The following is a 10,095-nucleotide window of genomic DNA, read 5'->3' as shown; positions in this document are numbered from 1 at the left end:
CCCCCCCCCCCCTCATTCACAGCCTTTCCTTTGAACCCCTCTCCATCTGCAGCTTTCACCTCCATCCCCTAACCCACAGCCCTCACTTCTGTTTTGCATCCCCAGGCAGTATCCCATCCTGGCCAGGCAGCAATGTCTTTTCAAATGAGCATCTTTTGTTTGATGTAAGTAGTTTTTGTAATATATTCAGAAGGAAAGAGGGCTGGCATAAAATGACTTACCTCTTTATCGGAGTGGGAAGAGCCTGGGCATTGTTTCAGATCCCCAGTTTTTCTTATTGGGCAAGAGCAGTAAAAATAAACATGGCAGGTAGACTCTTAGTTATCACAATAAGTTGTCTGGAGGGCTGGGTACAGCCTATATGCCAGGATCTGGAGGGCCCTATTATAAATAAAAGTCTATAAAAGAAGAAATATATTGACTAATATTATTACAACATATTTTATATTATATCATTGTCTATAGTAGCTGCTATTAAAAAATGTTCAAGCCATTGCATGTTAAAAAGAAAATTACTCACTGACAGGCACTAGAAAGAGTTAAATATGATGCAGTAGGGCTGAGCTAAAAGCCAGGTACCCGGTAACATCTCCCTTTGAGATTTTGGCAGCTGTGCAGGTGACTCAGGGAACACATAGAAAGCTTACAGATCCTGAAATCTTTTCCTGTGAGCTGCCCGGGGGACTGGTTCCTAGAGGAGACAGTGAGGCCAGGATAGAGATGGGAATAGAAACTCATATCAGAGCCTATTTCAAACTGAAGGTTCAGGTGTTTCTATGTGCTTAGAACACATCAATAGCTGAATGCACATCCTCCTAACTCTAACAGGAGTAATGTCAGGATAAACATCACTAGTAAACTTGAATTAAATCATTGCCAGCACACAAGAGCAGGTTTTTGAATTAAAATGCTGTTTAATAGTGTTGCTTGAACATGACTCTGTCCAGTTTGAGACAGGTTGGGCCAATAAGCCATAAATGTTTGGTGCTAGTTGAACAAAAGTTTACTGGTAACATTTTGAGCCCACAGTATACATTTCTACTAACTCACTGTTGTCCCTATTGATTGCAAATACCAGTCTGTAGGCCAGTTGTCAAGGAATATAGTGGTGAGTATTGTTCCTATCTGATGGTGCCAGGGGCAGTTCTGCCTCCGTGTGACTTCCAGCCAATGAAAAGGCTTGTTTTATACAAACCTTATCAGCAGGTGTAAGCCCATATCCAATGTATATGGCGGACACCAACTGCCCTATTTGTACTAAAAATGGGCTAACTTTGCTTAGCTTGAACAAGAGGATTATTTTGATTGAGCATAACTAAATCAACTATCAAAAGGTTGGGCTGTTTGGAAAACTAACACAGCTTGCCCTCACCCAATGCACCATAAACCTACATTACTATGTCCATATAGTGAAATACAGGTGTCTACACTACACCCATCTTTTCCAGAGGCTTCAGGAGCTGATCCCCATGGTTTTGTGGTCTGCAAAGCTCTCACCTGGTTTTTATTTGGAGGGACTGTCTTTTACCCTCTTCTAGGACCAAATCTCTTTTTCCTCGAAAGTTTTCCCTCTTTCTGTTCTCTTTTAATTTTCTCTATAACATATGTATTAAAATTCTAATTTTTGTATGTTAAATAAAAACCCAGAATAAATGTAGTTAAAACGGTTCATCTGCTTTACCAGTAATGTTTTTGTTAATTTGTTCGTTAGGATCTGCCTAAATAGAGTTGTGCTCTTTATACTTTGTTCTATACTGTTTCTCTATTCTGGTTTCAGAATGTTGAGAAGTAAGATTTTGCAAATTTTGACTTTCACTTTGAAGCTGCATCCGGCAGGGTCCACACTGAATTACTACCCCACTGGGTTTTGGGAGGTTGCCTAAAGATTTAAAAGAGGTTGGTATAGACAGGACTGAAGCTAATACCTCCGGGGTTCTGATACTAATATGGTTTTGTCAGTTTACAATGCATTAGCCAAGTACAGATAAACTTTCTGATTGCCATATACCCTGTATACTTATTCCTATACTTATCCCTTTTTACGGGCATGAGGGTGAAATGTTTCATGATCCTCTTTCAATATTTAGACATCTAAGATAGTGATGGTACTAAAAGAACAAATGGCCCATCAGGTCTGGCTCTTTATTAAATTTCTCATCTTCTTTTTAACACTTTTGTTTGAGGGTAGATCTATGTGTATCCCAAGCTTGTTTAAATCCACTTACTGTTCAATTACATCTGCTGAGAGAATGTTCCAAGCATCAAGTATTCTTTCAGTAAAATAATTATTTGTGAGGTTCATGTCGAACCCCCTGCTAGCTTGGTGTTATGTCCCTGTGTTCTTGAACTTAATTCATATTTTAAATTCAACATGCATTCCTACATGTGAGTGGGCAGGCAGGTTAAATATAACACTAGCATCTCTGCCTAGAAGATTTTTTAGCATGGTTCTTTACAGCATATCTAGAAAAGTGTAGGGACCTGTCGTAAAGTCTTTTGCTCACATCAGATGACTTGCTGCAATTTCATACAAGTCATACAAAGCCAAAAGCAGGCCAGAAATAGGTCAATTGTAGGTCATATACACCTAATAATAAATTCTAAATCATCTCTGAAGAATAACAAAATGATCTCAACATGATGTCATCATCAGAAGCCCAGAGTCTGTCCATCATGGCCTTAAATCAGTTTGTAGCTGTGAATTATATTGCTTTGAAACAATGGAGCTGATAAAAAATGTTGTAAAGGGTGAAAAACATATTAAAATGAATTTATAAACTACAATTTGTTTTCTTTAAAACATACTTCATACAAAGTTGCAATTAATACTCTTTTTGTATCTAAAATTACCAGATGTAAGCTGAATTCTCTTGGTTTCTATTAAAACATTTCACTCTTGCACCTTCTACGCCAACAATTTTCCAGTTTAATTCACCTACAGAGGTGGCATATGCTTTACATTTTACATATTCTTTTAAGACATTCACAGTTTGTGGTATGTTTTACTTTTTACAAAATAATGTGAGCACATATGATAAATAAAAGGAATCTGTCATGGTTGTACTTTTGACTTAATGTGCTAAAGGGCAGATGCCAATTCCACACCTGATGTAGTTACCACTTACAGATTAACCAGTGCTAACTCAAAGCTGTAATATTTACATTACAAATTAACTGAAGTCGAAATGATAGAATTAAGTGAATGTTGAGAGTGATGATTTCCACAGAAACATTAAAGCAGGATAAGGACCCAGGCACAGGTGGATGCAGCACAAATGCTTAATATAAGTGCCATCATTTAACAACAGCACATAGTGGCATACATGAAACCATATTGTCCAAAAATAATTATAATTCCATGTATAATATAATTTAAATGAAGGGGAGAAAATGTGTGATTGTGCTCTAATGATAATAAGGGCTTGTTTATATGAGTGGTGTAGCAGTGGTTTCACAGTGGATGGTTTATTGCCTTCCAGCGGCCATTTAAAGTTGCTCCATTCTCTTTATAGATGGAACAAATGAAAGCATATCAAGGGTAGAGCCATTGCAGTTGACATGTGTTTGTGGTAGATCCCACAGGTGTTCCCAGTAGATCCCTTGTTCGCAGGGACAACTTGCAATGTATAGCAGTCAATTGTCCATTCCGCCCACTGTTTGAACAGTTGGATGGATCCATGAATGACGAGTGCTTTACACACGCCAGATTCTAATCCGATATCAGCCCTGAGGTGTTCATTGGACGAGAATCATCTGACATGTGTACGTAGCCTAAGGCCTTAGTGCAATAATTGTCGTTTGAAGGGATCTTTTACCTTTCCAATGACTAACAATTGCATGATGCATAAGCGAGCTCTGTACATACAGCACTGTTCCGCACCATGGAGAGGGGAGGGGGAGAACGATGGAGTGGCACCCTGTTGCCCTCTCTCCCCCTTCACTTTTATTACGATCGTTCGTCGTCCATCGTCTGTGGAATCCTGTCGTTTGGACGATGGACGATGAGCCCTGTACACACGTAAGATTCCCGTACAAAAGCCCTGAGCCGATTATAAAACGAGTAAAAATAAGGATTTCTGTAACTTTTCTTGCACTCATTTACAACACAGCAGAAAGTATTACCACTGGATACAGGAGGGCAACAGGGTCAGCAATGGCAGCCCTAATTTCATGATAGGGTCAATTTTAAAAGTTCCCAGAAAATCCTGAAGCAAGGTTTGTTTTTACAGGAATATTGTGAATCACTTATCTGGAGTACCATAATGAACCTAGATGGGATAAGCCAAAGGCAGACATGGCCTTGTCTTTGTGTAGCTGGAGACGTATTAAAATTTTACATCCAGGATATGTACATTAGCTGCTTTTAGGTCTCAAGGATGGACAGCTTCAGAGATAAATACATTACCGCATTGTTATAATGGAATAAATGGCTACAAAGTAAAAGAATGTTATATATACTGTGGTATGCATTTTGTAATGTTAATTATTTTTATATATAAATAAATATTATATATGTGAATATATATTAACACACACACACAATTCTCAAATAAAATAAGGGAGCAATGATATCATGTATTCTATTTTGATGATTGAAATATTCAAGTCAAACATTTTTTTTATATACATTGTGTAATTAATTGAAAGCAAAATGACATAAAAAATAGAATATAGTCAAAAGAAATTAAAATGATTAACCTACTGCCTGTATTAACTCCCAACAATGGGCCTGAATTATCAAGGCTCTCCAAGACTAGAGAAGGTAGGCTGTCATGGGAGAACTTGGGTGATCGAGCAAATCTGGAATGGATCTGGCCTGGAATTGAAAACATTTTTCAACTAATTACCAATGATTTTTAAGAAATCTATTGTTTGGTTTGTTGGGTTACCCAGGTTCTCCCATGATAGTCTATCTTCTCCAGTCTTGGGGAGCTTTAATAAGTCAGGCCCAATGTCTGAATGTGCTTCTGATGAGAAGGAGTATGGTGCCTTGGGGAATCTCCTTTAAGATCCGAATAAGGCATCAGTTAGCTCCTGGTCGTGGACAGTCACAGGATGCACTGATACATATTGTCGGGGGAATGTGGTGGCCAGTCAATGGCATCAATGCCCTCATCATCAAGAAACTGCCTATGCACCATGAGGCTGGGAATTGCCATGCAGCATGAGAAACTCAGGCTCCAGCACCAGGACAAGGTCAGACAATGAGTATAAATAATCTTATTCAAATGTGACCTTTATGGGTCAAATAATAAATTAAATAATGTAAAAAGAAAACAAGGACAAAAGGGTACAATAGAGGGAGAGTCCCTCCAAAAAAGGAACAAATGGAAGGTATAATTATATGTAAATCTAAAATCTAAATTTTATTATGTTTGTCATTAGGCCTCAGAAATATATAATACTCCAAATATTAATTTATTTAATCTGTTGCAAAATTCTTACTTGGAAAGCTAAGCAGTACCATACAGCTAGATCACACCTACCGGTTACTGTTAGAAGCCATCCCCGATAAGCTGTTGCTTACAAATTACCAGCAGTAAGATAAGGATGCTAATTCACCCATATAGATAATTTTTTAGAATAGTATGTACAGTTATAAAGACATCACTTACAAAGGGATATTAATAGAGCAAGTTCAGAAATGGGCAGCAAAATGGTGGTAGGTGGTAGGCCTGAAGGATAAAACATATGGGTAGAGACTGTAGAAACCATATGTACGAGGGGGTGCTGAGAATTCCTGGCTATGTCCAGAAAGAGGAGAGCCAGAGTTATGAAATAACACATTTATTCAACAAATTCCCCCTGAGACTGATGCACTTAGTACAGCGTAGTTGCTGCTTTTCTAGACCGTTCAAATAAAAGTCCTTTGGTTGGGCCGCAAACCAGCTCTAAGCAGCATCTTTGACATCAGAAATGTCTTTAAAACGTTGCCCATTCAGGTGTTTTGGCCGATTTCTGGGTTCGGAACTTCCTCGGCTGCGGGGACCAGCTCATGGACAGCATTGCAGGTTGCCGGGTCAGTTGAGGTTGGGAGGTGCCCACTGCGGGGCTCATCTTCAACGGTGAAATGGCCCAGTCTTAAAACGAGATATCCAGGTTTTGACAGTGCTGTAAGAAGGACTCTTCTCCCCTAGTGTTTGTGACATCTCAGTGTCAATGTCCTTTGCCGACTTTCCCTGGAGAAACAAAAACTTAATGACAGCCAATAACTCCAATGACGTGAAACTTGCTTGTGCCTCTGCCATCACAGCTTCTCACTAAAAGAAAAAACAGTTTTAAGAATCACAAAGTCCTGATATTTGCACAGTTACATACTAAGATATTAGGCTGTCACATGCCCCAACACTCATTTTTCTATTTTATCAGGAAGGGGGCAAAGCCAGGACTTTTTCGGCACCCCCTCGTACAAGTTAAGAAAAGAAGGATAGGGGAGAATTACATTGAGAACTTTACATATACTAAATGGTCTACATATAAAGCATTCTCTGGTGGGGAATCAATTGCTGGCATTTACAACAAATGTACCAGGAATATTCATCTGCAGAAAATATTTGCTAATATTAGATTCACTGTTACAAAAGCTTGAAATATTCCCATTAATGTGAATAAGGTTCATGTAGTATTTTTATTTGAAGCTAAGATCACCACCTGAACGGTCAATGTATTTTTGTCTTTAGAGTCCTGGGTAGATTTACTTCACACAACATAAAGTAAGCTTTTTAAGCAGCTTTTATCAGAACAAAAGACTCTTCGAAGATTTCCCCACAATTTTGTGTCAATTAGAGGAAGTTTCTGTACACTGAATTCAGCATACAATGTCTATTTTTTAGTAAGATGATCAGCATATCTACCACCTGGATCATTGCCTCTCAGGCATATGTGCTAATCATCTTTCTAATAAACGATAAATGGACATTGTAAGCTCATTTCAGTGTACAGCAACTTCCTCTGATTGACTGCTGTTATAGAGCAGAGACGGGCTCATGGTTTGTTCTGCCACTTGACAATACTTTAATAGGTAGATACGTAGTACCCTATCTATAATGTCACTCACTAGAAAAGGCTAGGTATCTCAATTACTAGGGACATTATGCAGTATTTTTCTACCTATTTTCTGCATTGTCTGCCTAATGAAATGTATTGTTTTACTCTACGACTTTCCAGATTACTGCCAACATAATCCAGAACAGGCAGACACATGTACATTTAAAACCTTCACCTCCACACTTTTCTTTAATACTTGTTTCTTCAAAGAAGACATTTCCACACCAATTCCACCAGAGAAAAGGACCTATTGAAAATAGGAAGAAGCTTGCACAACTGGAAAGAGAGCATCCCAACGTCTCAGATATGGTGGAACTAGATTATTTCCAGCAAAAACATATGGATCAGATGGCAGTTTGTTTGGTTATGTGCCTATTTCTATATTCAGACCATCAAACGACCATCAAATGATACGCGTTTATATCAGCAAATAGAAAGCAAGGAAATTAAGCAATGAAGCAAAAAGCACAGATGAACAGAAAATAAGACTACCAATCCACAGCAGCTGGAAGAGCTCTTTTTTTGGTCAAAGATCTGTTGGCCAGTGTTTGTGTCCTACAAAAACCATCAACATACATTTCCAGCTCTACTTTCCTGCATTGCTTCCTCCTACATAGCTGAAAACAAACAAGCAATGTCACCGAAAGGACATAGACAAGTCCAAAGAGAACTCCTCCTCCATAAAAACAGCGGTTTGTCAAAGTCGATTTGTCTACACCAATTCCACCGAAAAAGAGGATAAAGATTGAAATTTTGAAGAAGTTGGCATAACTGGAGAGACAGAGTGCACCCCAATGTCCCAGATGATGCGGAGTTTTTTTTTTGGATGAAAAAGACTTAAAGATTAAGAGGTGGCAGCTTATTTTGACTATGGGCTTTGCTAGAATTTTATTAAAGCGGACCTAAACTAAGAAAATAAAAAGTTCCCAGGAGGTAAAGATAATGTAGAATAAATAAAGTCCTGGCTCCTGGTGGCTTTTTTGTGTTAGTTCTACAATGCACGTGTGCCATATAGTGTACAGCTCAGCTCTGTGTATAGGGGTGCAGCATACAGAGCCAAACACCTAGGATAATGTAACTTCTGCACTTTGCAAAAGCTACGTCACCAGTGGCTGAAGTGACCGAAGAAGATCCCAGTGGATCCAGAGGAGATTCAGGGAAGTTGTCAGTCTTGGAAGACACAGTGATGACCAGATCCTGCAGCTGTCATTGCTTCATGCCACCTCCACACAGGTAAACATGTTTCATAATCAGCATGTTAGCTGTGCATAGTTGCTTATTATGGCAGAAGCTAACCACCCACCAATGAGTACAGTTCCACTTTTTACTAGGGTTACTACAGGTAGTCCCCGGGTTAAGGACATCCAACATATGGACGCCTCCTGGATAGGAATAGGGCTTCCCTGCTCTCTGTGTGCAGGACGGAGGCTTAATGTGGAGAAGGGGCTTTTTGACTTGCAGAAGAAATCTTTTGCTAAACAAAAGTGAGGTTGTGGTCTTAGGGGGTGAGCTCTTTCTGCAACCTCTTGTAACTCTTTAATGACCAAGACAAACTCTGTAGTTGTTTCTTTTTGCATAATAAAGCACAGCTTGCTCCAAAAGTTAAAATATGTCATAAACTTTTTTCCTTTTTTTTGGTTTGTTTGTGATTAACTCACAGTGAGGATTTTATACAGTAACTGACACTATGCTGCCTATAAATATGTTGAGACAAACATCTGTCCTAATTACATTTATTAAAATAATGTACTTGTTCCCGACTTACATACAAACCCAACAACAAGAACAAACCTACAGTCCCTATCTCGTATGTAACGCAGGGACTACCTGTAGTTAGGTACTGTATGTATAGTATTATTTCCATTAGGAATTTGCATGAATGACAGGACTCTAAATAAATGGTTTATATGATTTTGTTTGTTCAAGTATGCTAAGACACACAGCGCAAGAGACTATCAAAGCTTTTCATAGGGTACTCATTATTCAGGCTTAAGACAGACCAGCTAGAGGAAGTTTAAACTTTGCAAAACTTAAATGAAATGTAAGTAAGAACATTATGTTATGTATACCTGTTCTACTAATATTTGTTTCAAAATATTGATGTAAGAGTTACAGTTATTTTTAAATGAACATCTCTTCGCTCAGTATCCTTTATCTGATGGGTATTTCGACAGAAGAAAGAGTGTTTCAACTCTACACACTAGACTCTATATACATAGAACTACTGGGGTCATTTTCTACAAAAAACACACACACAATAAAAAACTCGGAAAAAGAACTTTCAACTTTTCAATTTTTCAACTATACTTAATACATTATTTTATAATCTGTATTATGTTGTTTATCTGATATTTGCTCCTTTGTATTGAACACATTTTGGATTTGTATTCAAGTACAGAAGTACATTTGGGGGTATGAAGTAACAATAATCATATTTACCATGCCTAGATGAAATATATATTTCTCATGTTATTTTTTTGGGGATAATAACTGTGTAAATGTTAATGTTTGTATTTACTACTTGTTTCTGTGTTTTTTTTTTGTTTTGTTTTTTACAGTAATTTTATGACATCCATGATTTTTAACTAGTAGATGAAATTCAAAAGTTTGACAATTGTTGTCAATTGTTGAGTTGTTTAGAGTATATTTTTTTTTTTTCAGATTTGGCTAGCATAAGGAACAGTTAGGGTCTTTGTCGAGTTTAATTTGCTGTTCCTATTGTGGTGCTTTTTATCAACTCATACTTCAAAACAAATAAAAACTTTATATACGTTTTAAGCAATGTACATGCTAGTTAGGTTTAACATTTCCTAATGTTGATGATGTCTTAGGCTGCGTACACATGTCCAATGGTTCTCATCCGTTACTCGGCCCAGGGCCGATATCCGAAAATCTGGCGTGTGTACAGCGCCCATCGTCCATCGCCTGAACGACCATCCTGGCGGATCCGCGGACGATGGACCACGAACGATCCTAATGGAAGCGAAGATGGAGAGGACGCAACAGGGTGCCTCTCAGTTGTTCTCCCCAGTGCTGTATGTACAGTGC

Source organism: Pyxicephalus adspersus, chromosome 9, assembly GCF_032062135.1.
Source record: "Pyxicephalus adspersus chromosome 9, UCB_Pads_2.0, whole genome shotgun sequence".
Taxonomy (NCBI): Eukaryota; Metazoa; Chordata; class Amphibia; order Anura; family Pyxicephalidae; genus Pyxicephalus; species Pyxicephalus adspersus.
This window is presented reverse-complemented; position numbering follows the sequence as displayed.